General features: G+C 40.3%; 1 protein-coding gene across 13 annotated transcripts in view; it reads left to right on the top strand.

Moving 5' to 3' along the window:
• The window catches only part of LOC118507559 (allatostatin-A receptor), a 45,301-nt gene that overhangs the window by 18,629 nt on the left and 13,371 nt on the right, over positions 1-13,301 (top strand). The gene's annotated exons all lie outside the window — the stretch shown is intronic.

Below are 13,301 nucleotides of genomic sequence, written 5' to 3'. Positions count from 1 at the left end.
GCATTATTGCGCAAAAAAAGAGTTGTGAAATGAAGCACAACTTCCATGTTCGTTTGCACACGACTTCTTCTCTGGGGCTAAATAACCTGCTAGGTCATGATGGCCATTTAATTACTTACTTGAATATCATGTAACCGCATAGTTAATCCATGTTAGGGAAGAACGGTTTGAACGGTCCAGTTTCTAGACCATTGAACCTGACCGGGTAGAGTGCATAACTTAGAAGGACAGTACACCACAACTGGCTTCGATTGTGGACTTTATTTATATAAAATTACTGTTCAACTGAAAACCAGCTACACGTCTTATTTATTGAGAAATATGATACTGCCGTAGAATCTGCTAAAATGATTAATAAAAAAAAAGTAACGCAAACCTTAAGAAACGATTTTCAAGAATACTTGAAGGCGTTTTTTTCGTTGGTAAAAAATTGCCTGCCTTGTTTGCCATGTTGAGGAACCTTGTATCTCCATCACCAAAAGCCACCCGTGGGTAGTCCTTTGATCGTAGGACATCAAGCGATATTGCAAACACGCCACATATTCCCATCGACGGTGGATATCCGTTGCACTGTTTGAATAGCAATATCTTTTTTTTTCTTTTTTGCTCACGATAAACCACCTTAAGAACATGGTCATAAGAAATAATCCAGTCTGTTTTCTTCGTTCATACACGGTACGATTCGTGTGTACTATTTCAAACAACATTCGTTTCATGCGCATAGTTTTTTAACTGTATCGAAGATCGATAAAGAGTCTTCCTAACGATGTGCTATTATTTATTGAAACCAAACTTGTTTACCCATTGAGTGTAAGAGCGTAGCGCAAAAACACGCTTGTATCACACGTTCCACATATCCTTGGGATGTACATGTTGCGTGGCTCAATGTAAGGATCGTACCGGGAAGCTCGCCGTTTCATTATGCGCCAGTATAGCTTCTTCCACTACCGTTGATGATTAGTTTTCCTGCAGCAAGCTGAGCATAACCCGTATCGCAACTTCAGGTAATGGCGGTGCTCATTAAAACCAGCACCAAATCGCAACTCGATGATCTCAGCGCGGGATTCCGTTTTCTCAAACCCATTAAATGAAATTGGATCGAATCTTTCGGACCTTTTGGACCGAGGGTTTCATTCATTACCATAGCTACAGCAGCAGCATTTGACCAAAAACCAGGCACGCGTCGACGTGGTCACACCGAAACGATCCCCATTTGCTGCTATAGAAGGCTATAGAACGATACTAAATGGTACTGAAGCAGAAAGCACAGCGCGCCCGGCTGGGAGAAGATAGAAGCATCGTTAACACACTTCGATGCATTTCCGATTGATTGGACTTTTCCTCGATTTTATGGGAAAATGGGTTCCCGCAAACTCGTGCACACGCACAATCGGAAGAATTTGTTCGTCAACAGTAGCAAAATAAAGGGGTTTTTGCTCGTTGTGCAGGTGCGCCCGCTTATTGAATTTAGCGCAAATGCTTTTACCATGAGTGACATGCTAGGACTTTTTCTCCTTATCATCAGACAAAAACCAGGCCACCGCCACACAAACAATACACTAAACTATATTTGCAAATCCAGCTAAGCCCTCGGTTGGAAACCATAATTTTATTTTGCTAAATTATGCACAGAATACGCAAGTAGACTGCAGAGAGAATAATTTCCTCGAAAAGCAATTTACATCACCCATTCAACTGTAATCATCAAATCGGGTTCTGCTCCATCATCGTTGTCCTTCCAAAATGAAAAAGAAAAAAAACGAACCATAAAATTACATCGCACATTACGGCAATTGGTGCGTGAAATTTTGTGCCAATAAAACTTCCATAAAAAACTGTCGAAATAGGAATACTGCTGAAAAATGTCCCAAGACGAATGCCGTTGGAAGTATAACAAAAAATCCACTCACTTGTGGATATTCCTCCAAAGCACATAGATACACGTACACATACTTCAGCGACCATTATGATCGTTACGTGGTGCATTCAAAATGGAGCCAAGCCCACCCAGCGGCTGGTAAGAAGCATGCCAACATATGAAGAACACAAAACTAAAGACTAGCGGGAATATAAAGTGGCACACACACATAAAACGCCCACGTGCAGACAATTCGCAGGAACTCGGTTGGAGCTTGGTAAAGATTATTTTTATCATCCGAAAAACTGACTAAGCTGTGTTGCGACGAGCATCTGTCTCCATCCGGAGCATGAGGATTCGTGCAGCGAACGGCTTAGCACTAGCATTCTTACGCTGAAAGTTTGGCTCACGTTTCGGTCGCGATTGAAAAATAATTTTAAAAGATCTTGTTTGTAGTTCGTGAGGATGGCACAAGTGGTAAAGGATTTCCGTCTGCCTGCCTGCCTTTGGTTTCCCATTTCTGGAGAAAGCTTGTCATGATAGCGCTGGCTTGATATTATTTTCTTACACTTGACACCACCGGCGACGGAACGATTCACAGAACCGCTCACCGAGGAACCGAAGATGCCAAAAGTATCGTCAAAATGTGCAATGAGTTGTAAATTTATTCACCCTCAATTGGAGTTTTTGAGTCTGGCGTTTGTGGAATGGGAAGCCCACTTTATTAGCTTTGAACGTTTGTATTCCGTTTTATTGTTAGCCTTCGCTCGGGCGGTGGGAGAAAGAAGCGAATCGAAAATGGTGAAATGAATGGGAAAATGAAGAGTTGCATTGTATATTCCATTGTGACTTTTCCGAAAAAAGGGGTTCGAACGGCACACTTTGGCATGGTAATGTTTTCGCTTTGTCACACGAGTGCCTCAGCAGATCAAGCTTCGAACGTGCTGTATTCACAAGAAGTCGGTGTTTTGATGAAATGCATCCGTAGAAAAACAAGTTCTATAAAAAACACGTTTCATACATCGAATACAATGTTGTCAAAAAACAAATTGATTGCTTATGGCTGCATTTCCCGATACGGAATGATTCACTTCAATAGTTCCAATAAAATCGGTTTCCACCCAGTTTCCCATGAAGTTGGTGTATGTTATTCCGGCATACATAACTGAATAAATAATGGAACAGTCGTCGTCGTTTGAGTTTTGAATGGCAAATATACAAACCACAAGCTCATGCTCATTAAAAATTACCAACTTTTATTGAAGTTCAGTTTAAGAAGGACTACCTGATGAAGGAAAAAATAATATATGGGAATAATATTTTCAACAGCGAAACCGATAGATCATAAAAATGTTCGCACACTTTGTATCCCAAACCTAACTATGGAATAAAAAGACATCCACAATAAACACAGCCCATAAACCACTCCGTCCAAAGGGTTTTACGATCTACCTCGCTAGACAAGCGGACATGTTGAAAACTCCCTCTTCTTCATGGCCTGGGGCATGAAGGGTTGGCGAATAATCCTCTTTCCTCTATTAGCCGGTGGCAAGACTCGTACCGAAAATTTCAACCGTTTTTTATTTGCGCTGTTGTTTGGTTTACTTAAGCAAAATTTAATGGAAAATTTATGCTGCGCCTATCCGGTCACTCCAAATCTCCCAGCTTAGCGTGGGAAAAGCCCTCGGCCGGAAAGTGTTTCTCACGCTGTTTATACCTTAAAAAACCCCCGGAAGGCACACAATTTTGCACCACAAAGATCAAATGAATTGTCGGTGCTGTTATCAATGTAGCACACTGCTCAACTAGGTGGAAAATATGGGACAATTTGTTTCAGTAGTGCGCTACAATGTTAAGTACGGCTGCTCATTAATCATTCATTATTCGTGCCTTGCGTATTGCAATGCATATTAACTGTCGGTATGCAAGTGAATTCAATTAAAACACTTTAATTGCATGGTAGCGATTGTTGATGAACGTAAACAAAAAGTGAATATTAAATTTCATCAAGTGGTAATTGATCGGATACTTTCTCTCGGACCCGATCGTCTGCATGGTTATGCAATAAAAATTAAATAGTTATGAAATTATTGCCAACCCCTTTTTTTATTCAATCACGTCACAAAACCTGTTTTAACCTTGTGGTTAACCCCGACCATAAACCAAACACACAAACTACCGTCTCTAGCGTAACAACATTTACATCGTTTTATTTGCGCTGTTTTTTTGGTTTACTTAAGCAAAATTTAATGGAAAATTTATGCTGCGCCTATCCGGTCACTCCAAATCTCCCAGCTTAGCGTGGGAAAAGCCCTCGGCCGGAAAGTGTTTCTCACGCTGTTTGTACCTTCAAAAACCCCCGGAAGGCACACAATTTTGCACCACAAAGATCAAATGAATTGTCGGTGCTGTTATCAATGTAGCACACTGCTCAACTAGGTGGAAAATATGGGACAATTTGTTTCAGTAGTGCGCTACAATGTTATGTACGGCTGCTCATTAATCATTCATTATTCGTGCCTTGCGTATTGCAATGCATATTAACTGTCGGTATGCAAGTGAGTTCAATTAAAACACTTTAATTGCATGGTAGCGATTGTTGATGAACGTAAACAAAAAGTGAATATTAAATTTCATCAAGTGGTAATTGATCGGATACTTTCTCTCGGACCCGATCGTCTGCATGGTTATGCAATAAAAATTAAATAGTTATGAAATTATTGCTAACCCCTTTTTTTATTCAATCACGTCACAAAACCTGTTTTAACCTTGTGGTTAACCCCGACCATAAACCAAACACACAAACTACCGTCTCTAGCGTAACAACATTTACATCGTTGCCAGGCAACAACATTCCATTTTTAAGGAGCCAATCCATTGGCCGGATGGAAAAGTCAATCCACTTCGTCCCAGCGTCCTGTCACGGTTGGAAAATTCCACCATAAAGTACGTTGGTCTGATACATTCACAAGAGGTGGCACAAAATTTGGACAAGCTTAACTGCTGCTGCTGCTGCTGCTGGTCCGACAGTACACAAAGAAGATGAGACAAGTGCTTGCTACACTTTCACATGGAACCTCTTGAGTGCGGTGGAGCTAACCGAGACGACAATGGTATGACCGTTCTGGGAAGGATTAGCTTGGAATGCTTCTATCGAACAGTCCCAACCGGACCGCAAGGATCCATGTTTCATGACCCGAATCGCCGGTTCGAAGCTCCAAAACTACCAGATGATTGCAACAGATAATGCTTGAAGGATCGGAAGGAGCGGGGAATAGACTGGGGGGAGGAGGTGGGGAGAGGGTTGTCTGCAATATTAGAGCGTGTAATCATGTAACTTGTCACATTATGGGTAAAATTGACAAATGTCACTGAAGGATTTGAGTGTCAATATTCTCATTTGCTATCTATTGAATTTAAGTTTTACGAATGACACAACATGTGGGTTTCGCTTTCAGTTAAGTTTCATTTTGTTTCATGGCACAAACATGGCTGTATGATACAGGGTAAGCGAAGAATGACATTGACAATTGACGGAAAAATTTCAATTCTAATGATATTTTAAATCAATGGTTTTAAAATATTCCTATTTTTCCAATATTTGCTTAAACTATTAAGACATTTTTTATTTTTGTAATTTACTATTCCTTTAATGATACGGAATAAATTCTCAGTCGTATGAATAATTCTTCCCATACAAGCTTAGCCCAGAAACATGGCTCAGTAGTCCAAGTAGTAGCGGTGCCAAATGCTTACATGAAGGAATTGGTTTCAAATAGCATTTGGAAACTCTCCCCGTTCTCGGAGCATACTATGTAGCTAAAGGCAAAATTAAGTCAAGGAAGTCATAATAACCATACATAAAGAAGGAGAAAAAGTTTGTTTTTGAGAAAAACAGACTACTTTACTAGACTATTTACTCATCTTTCAGCCGATACAACCTTATTATAACCTCAATGCCACTCACAGTATAGCGCCTTTGTTTGCCAATCCATTATCCTTGGCGGAAGCTTTAACGCCATCGCTCCATCCAAGTTTAGGCCTACCAGGAACCTCCACTGTTCGTGCGGACGGCCTAATATGATTTTACAGACTGGATTGTCCAGTGTCAGTCTCATGGCATGACCAGCCCACCCTAGTCTGATGATTCTAATTCACTGCACAGTGGTGAGATCATCGTTCAGCTCGTAGAGCTCGTCCTTGTAACGGTTCCTCCATTGTCCTTCCACACATAAAGGCCCAAGTCCATGTCTTGCAGGCGTGTAGAGAACTTTAGTCTATGCAGTCCCAGCTTCGTCTCAAGTGCTCCATGTTTTGGACAACAGTTTATTACTGTTCCAAACATTCTTCAGCAAGTTATTTGGAAATTTACACCAGCTACACTTTAGTGGTAATCGTTAATAGTTTGAAATTTTAATTTGTTTCTCTCGCTTAGAGTTGGAGTTAGTTAGCAGAAAAAGAGCATTATTTCCTTTTTTATGCTTTAAAATTCGTTTGAAATACTTCTAGTAAATATATCACAACAACACTCTCAAGGAAAGGCTTTGGGGTGGCACTACAAGCTTGATGTGTTCATTAATTAACACAGAAAAGGTAGAAGGACAAGTATTTGTCGGAAAAAAAGGTTAGAACCTATACTTTTTTATCAACGATCACAGTAACGTTAATTAAATTAAAGTGCATCGCATCTCAGCAAAGTGCCTTCTCGGTATATCCGGTTCCACCGAAGCGCTTCCGTCCGGCGCCCTACTTCATCCAGCGCACGTTCTTAGATCAGCTTGTAATTATGGCTGCCAGTGTGCATCGTTCATGATGCGATTCGACAGCACCCGCGAAAGGAGTGTGCGAATGAAAATTAAAATGAACGGTTCACCACAAAAAGCACTGCCTTTAATAGGTCCCCACACGTGGCCCTGGACTTGGGAATGTGACCGCCGGGATATTCCGGGACTGTCCGTTCGCGCGACTCAGCGCAGCTCGTCTCAAGCATCCTGGTATGCTTGCACATTTTAATCCATTTATCGATGCGCGCTTCCGGTAATGAACCTAGCGCCAAATGAAACGATGCTGACCTACCGGGAAGGTCACGTAACCGTGGATGTCGGTGCTTTGTGTTCCCACTGTGTTCTCGGAACGAATTCCGACGCTGGCGATGATTATTATCCACCATTGTTGGCGATAATGTACGTATGTTGGGAAAGTGAAGCCCTGCCAAGTATTGTTTGAATAGTAGCTGGAATGGAACGAATTGTGAAGGATATCTTTTTATTTAATTCGTGCGTAGTTCGCTCTCGTTGTCGCTTCAGAACGTCTGGCACGAAGTAGTCTGTGTCGTCACTCAAAAGTGTTCCAACTCTCTGGAAAAAGAAACATTTCACAACATTTCCATAGCAACGGGATGGTTTTGGGTCCCATGTTTCTTGCACAATAAAAACAAAACAAATCATGCAACTGTCAAAAGTTTTAAAGTTAATTTAAAGGAATTGGGAATGAGAGATGAGAAGGAAAAGAAACACGCTTTGGGACGACAGAAAGTGCCTGCGGGTTTAAATCTGTTAAGCAACAAAAGGAAACTCGTACGGGACACTTGCGGACCGTGACTGACGTATCGTGCAGCATACGATATTAATTGTTTCTCTGCTTTGCTAAAACCTTCCTCTCTAACGTCTGTTTCAATTCGCTTTCGATTGTTGGTTGTGTGTGCTTCCGCTGGCAAAAACCACATCCTACGATCCTACCCATGACCGTTGCTTGTCTAAAGTGTTTTCCCACCAGAACTGTGCCACTCAACACAATCAACTGTTTGGAAGTTTTTCGCCGGTGGTCACATCAAACACATAAAAAACTTCCTTTCGATGCGCACAAATCTTTACCAAAACATTCCTGGCCAACATCCGACTTATCCACACTTATGCACAGAGGCAGACTGTGCTGCAGGAAGTTCTCTTCTGAGCGTTTGGCCTCGGAGATTGTCTTGCGTGTCACTGCAATAAGCAAATCCCAAAGGGGCCACGCTGCGCCGGTCGCACCAAAATCTTGCACACCAGGGTTTTTCGAGGGCAAAAAGTTTGAATCTAAACTTTACGAACTCTGGAACCAACCGAAGATCCTGTCTGCTGTTGTCTCGTTGTCAGGGTAAAAGTTTTGCCCCGGACCGGATGAGACCGGGGTCGGATGATTAGCTCGCCTGTTTTTAGAGTTCTGACGAAACTTTCGTGCGCTTTCATCACGCATTCCGAAGTGTCAAATTATCCTGCCCGGAGATGGTGAAATGATAACGGTGCCATCAGACATGAGTTGTGCTCTAGTTTTTCGGTCATCTGCGAAATTACACAGCGGGGCAAATTGCGTACCGCACGGTAATTCTTTCCCGTCCTTGGATGGAGCAAATTAGAACGTTGAGGTTTTTCTTTGCTCGTAACTCTTCCTTTTTTTGGCAGCGCTATCCGGACAAATGTTAGCTTGGCTTTCAAGATTTTCTACAAAATTAGTTTGCCTTAAAGTGCTTACGGTTTCTTTGGAAAGTTCTTTCGTTGTGTGTGTGTGTCTGTGCGATTGATGCTAAAAATAAAACATCCTTGAAATGAACTTTATTGATTGATGGAACTGTTGGATTGGGTTTTTGTTGGGTAAAGTTTTCTTTCAACTTTTCAATTACACTTCTCATGGTATTTGTGGAGTCTAAAAATACTAGCTTCAACTTACTGACTTTAAAAAAACCCAACCCGACATAAACTGACATAAAATCACAAAGCTAATAGCGGCTTATCTTCCCTCCAACAAGTTGAGTTATACATCATCTCATTAATAAATTGTAAAAATCAGCGCTTAAACGTTCCATTGGTGTAATGTGCATATTTTATCACTTTTGACTCTTGACAAGCAAAGATTTACGTTAACTCCAACTCATTTATCTTAAGCTTTCCCTGTGTACAAAAATAATCCCCGCCTTACAACCTGAAGGAGAAAAAAGCTTTCTACATTGCAAGTTGCAATAATAGACCAAAACTAGCCGTAGATCAACGCACACAACACGGCGTCGAGATCCTTCCAGCATGAAGAATTCATCAAAATTAATCAACGGAATTAATCTCATCTAGCATCCTGCATACCTTACCTTATCATTAGCCAGAAACAACCGTACCCTGTACACAACCCACACGAAGCATCCTTAACATGGCTGGAAGGTTAATTGATTCGCCTTATCAGGCACATCTTGCGCGTTCGTTTTGCTCAATCTAATAAACGGTATAAGCTTGCATCGATCATTGAACACACGGCCTTATCGAAGGTAATGTGTACGATGGCGTGAAATTGTTGCATGGAAAAATCTTCGCCTTGCGTGTTAACATCCAGGCAAAAAAAAAGCGTGAGACGAAACGATACTCATCCTTTTCGCCAAATAACACCCATTTTTCATACATGAGCATACTTTTCCGCTCGTGTATGTTGTGGGTTGGGAAAAATGTATGTAAATTGGACGCCACATGTACGTACTACCACAAAAGCCAAACCCCTTTCGGCGGTTTTGACTTTCAAAGCACGGCACGGTAAAGTTTGTCGCTCACGCACATACGTTTAAGCTACACAAACCTATTCCCTTTTTTCTCGTCCCGCGGCCGTACGTTTAGCGTTCATTCTCGGGTTTATGGGCCTGCCTTTTTTCCGTTCGAATGAGCTGCACGTGCTAATATAAAGCTCGACAGTGAGAGGAGAGTGTGAGCGAAAAAAAACTCCAAATCAAATGCATCTATTATGAACGGCACGGCGGCTTGTGGTAGTGTGGCTGGAATGGATGAGTACGGACAGCCAAGCACCACATTTTACCGGATTAGCGCAAATTCCATCCGTCCATGGAAACGAATTTTCCACATTGCTACACTGCCGCGTACGACCGTGCGTGCGTGTATGTGTGTGTGAGAGAGAGAGAGAGTGAGTGAGTTTCGGGCGTGTATTGGGACGAATTTTCAAATTTCCTAAAAATGTTCACATACAAGCTAGAAACCAGAACAGGATAACCACCGACCTTTCCGCCAGTACCGGCTGGCAGTATTATCATGTCAATTTTTTGGCCCTGTAGATGTGTTTCATGGAAACCGGAATGATTTTGCATCATTGGTTTCTTTTTGATACCGAAGCTCGTATCCCCGGGATGGCCGTACCAGAAAGCATGACTTGAGATCGGTCTATACGACAGGGTGGGGATATTTTTTATTAAATCTTGGTTGGTGAAATTATTAGAAATTCACGAAAAAGAGTAAAACATTCTTTACCGATTGATTGAACCAATACTGGCAACTGGAACGAATCGATTTTTGATTTACAAACATTTTCAACGTTAGATGATATTTTTACTTTAAGAGTCCTCGCTGCAAAGTTTATTAAGTTAACTATATTAAAATGTTCAAAAATTATGTGGTTTTGCAGATAAACGTACTTCATGAATTAAATACCAATAAAAATTCATGAACTGATTTGACTAAAAATCTCTGACTTAATAGTATTTTCCTCATCAAATAATTTATCCAACAGTCAGTCTACCATTGCGTACCTGTTTGCTTTATAAGGTATGGCTCTTAGGTTGGAAATGCAAATAACACTACTACAGATAACTTATTTGATTAAAAGTTTCTGGAATCCTATATCCAATAAACATTCTACAAAAATCGAGCCACCTGCTTTTTTTAAGGTGGCTTTTTTAAATTAATGAGTCAATCCTTTCTATGCAGAATGATTGGATATGGTTCTTTGATGAAGTTTATCCAAAAACAATATTTTTCTGAGCCTTTTCGATCGACGTCACGTCCTCGGACTCTAATATATTTCACTCAAGTGCCGGCAGCTGGTCATGATTTTGCTATGGACAGCGATTTTTGTATAACTATGACCTTATTGTTCAGCATATTTTTCAAATGTTCTGACAGGAATGTTCTGAAAGAGCTACAATGATAAAGCCATCTGTCGTGAAAGTCTCGGATTTATCAACATTTTTGGTCCATTAAACAGTCCCTGTGTTGTAAACAGGATGTTTGGAATCTAGTCTTTATTAAATTTTTACGTTTTTTAGAAGTGAGAACATATTGCAAAGCTCGAAGTGGAGTTAACTGGTCGTCTGGTGCCTAGCTATTTCAAAATTCTTCGCAAAGGAATAATACTCTTATACTTTCTCCATTAAAAAGAAACTCATAATAATATACTAAAAGATACGCTCATTGGCACTTTCTTCACCAAATAGTTACTGTCAGGGCAAAAATTGCCTCGCGTTAAACAGTAAATTTTCGACTGTAATTGTGGTTTACTTTATTAAGCAATTCTATACCACCACAAACTGCTCAAGCTTTAAAATTAAATTGCTACCTAATCAGTCGTTCAGAATGTACCTCTCACTAACGTGTTTTTAGTGGTGACTTAAATACCATGCAGCATTTTCTCTCTCGCAAAAAAGGAAAATGGGGTGTAATTATAATCCTCAAAATGGCATAACAAAACAAACTGATCTCGTTAGCTAGGGCAGGTATACCACTGGCAGTAAACAAAACTGGCGAATGATGTGGTTTGGGTTACAGTTTGTTTTGTATTCCGTTTTGTACCTTCGTTTTTTCTATGAACGAACAATTCCCCGGAGCCAGTAGAAAATGAACCAATGATGATTTGCGAAATTTAATTGTATTACGATAAAATGGGTACACTGGAGAGAATTATTTAAACGTTTATGCGCATTCTACAATTCACGGTTATCATGTACCACGTGTACATGCTGCGTGGAATGGGAGAAGCATTGTTGTCGAATTATGGCAATGTTTTCGGGAAAGAATTTTATAAAACTGTGTGTAGTATTTCAACTCTAAAAATAATGTTATTGAGTTCAATACTTCCAATTATTCATTTCATATATTTATTAGTAATTATAAACAATGTGGGCGCGGTCCGGTGGCCGAGGCGACAGCGGCGCCGGTCTTCACACGGCAGGGCAGGATTTTACTACGGGTAAAATCAAGTCACAGAAAGCCAAAAATGGCAGGCCGAGACCTCTCGAGGTTGTAGTGCCAAAGAAGAAGAAGAAGATAAAACAATGTACCAAATTAAAAAATGCATTTTCAATTAGGTTAAGCTGTTTATTAAAAAAAAGATTTGAACCTGTACGCTCTTTTTAATAAATATTTATATTTAAAAATACACACAATTCAACATAACAAAAAAATAAAATAGATACAATAATGTGATCTTAACATTACACGGTTCAGTAAACCAACTGTTTCCGAGCCTGATGCACAGACTTGTACTGAAAAATAAGTACCATAACATAAACATTCACATTTCTGCCACCATCGAAGCCAACTACACTTTCAGCACGTAGCGCTATTTGCATGCATGTATCCTGCCATACGTACAGAAACCGATCAAATGTGACTGTATTATGTTTGGTGCGATTACTTCCCAACCGAGCTTCCATTTGTACAAAGGTGCAAAAACTCTTCTCTCGGTACAGGAAAAAAATATCATTTATTCCGATAACCTATCCTCTTGTGTGGGCACTTCTGGCGTATTGATTTGATTCAAAAGTCAAAGTGTAAAACGATATGTGGAGTAAAAGTATACCATCGGCATACATAGAAATACGTCGTTTCATCGGAATGGCACAAATCGTTTTCTAAGAGAGCATTTTTTGTTATGTGACATAGACTTTAAATGAATGTGAAACATGAAACAGATCAGATTTATAGAAATTAAAAAAAACTGTATGCTTGGAAATTTAGCACTCAATATTACTAAGAAATACTTTCCATCGACAGCTTTACACAAAACACCCGTAAAATCAAACGAAATAGCTTAACACAAATCCTCCACCTGCCTTCACTAAACATGTTTCTTATAAATCCGCTTAACGCTAATTACTCAGAAATTATGATTAAATTTTAAGCTTCAGGAGAACAAACATAGACCCCTACGAACGCACAGCGCGCCTCGGCAAGGCACGCACGCTGGCAGCAAAGTGCCATCCAAACGTCTCCCCTTCGAAGCAATTGCCGTATTCTATTAAGGTTCTTCTCTTTTTCTAACTCTTAACTTTCAGCCACTCAGTGTAGGTTGTACATTTTCAATATCAAGCTTCAGCTACAGGCTCACGATTTTCCGCTCAATTCAACCGCTCGCGCGCTATAAAACTTGTTTGATGTTTTGCGAAGGGAGTGAGAGTTAGATAAAATTATCTTTACCTTTATTTATTTGAAAATCGACATAACATTCAATGGAACTTTCTTCGGGTTCAAACGCTCGCCCTTTGCGGATCAAATTCACAAATCGATTGGAAAGGGAAACGTAATTGCTGCCACGATCATGCCATAATCTTTTACGACAAATTCCCTGAACAGATTGACTTACTGTGTTCATTCATTTGTTGCTCGGGGGTTTGAACCAAACAGCAATGATGTCAGGTGCCAAA

This window comes from Anopheles stephensi, chromosome 2, assembly GCF_013141755.1.
Source record: "Anopheles stephensi strain Indian chromosome 2, UCI_ANSTEP_V1.0, whole genome shotgun sequence".
Lineage (NCBI taxonomy): Eukaryota > Metazoa > Arthropoda > Insecta > Diptera > Culicidae > Anopheles > Anopheles stephensi.
This window is presented reverse-complemented; position numbering and strand designations above follow the sequence as displayed.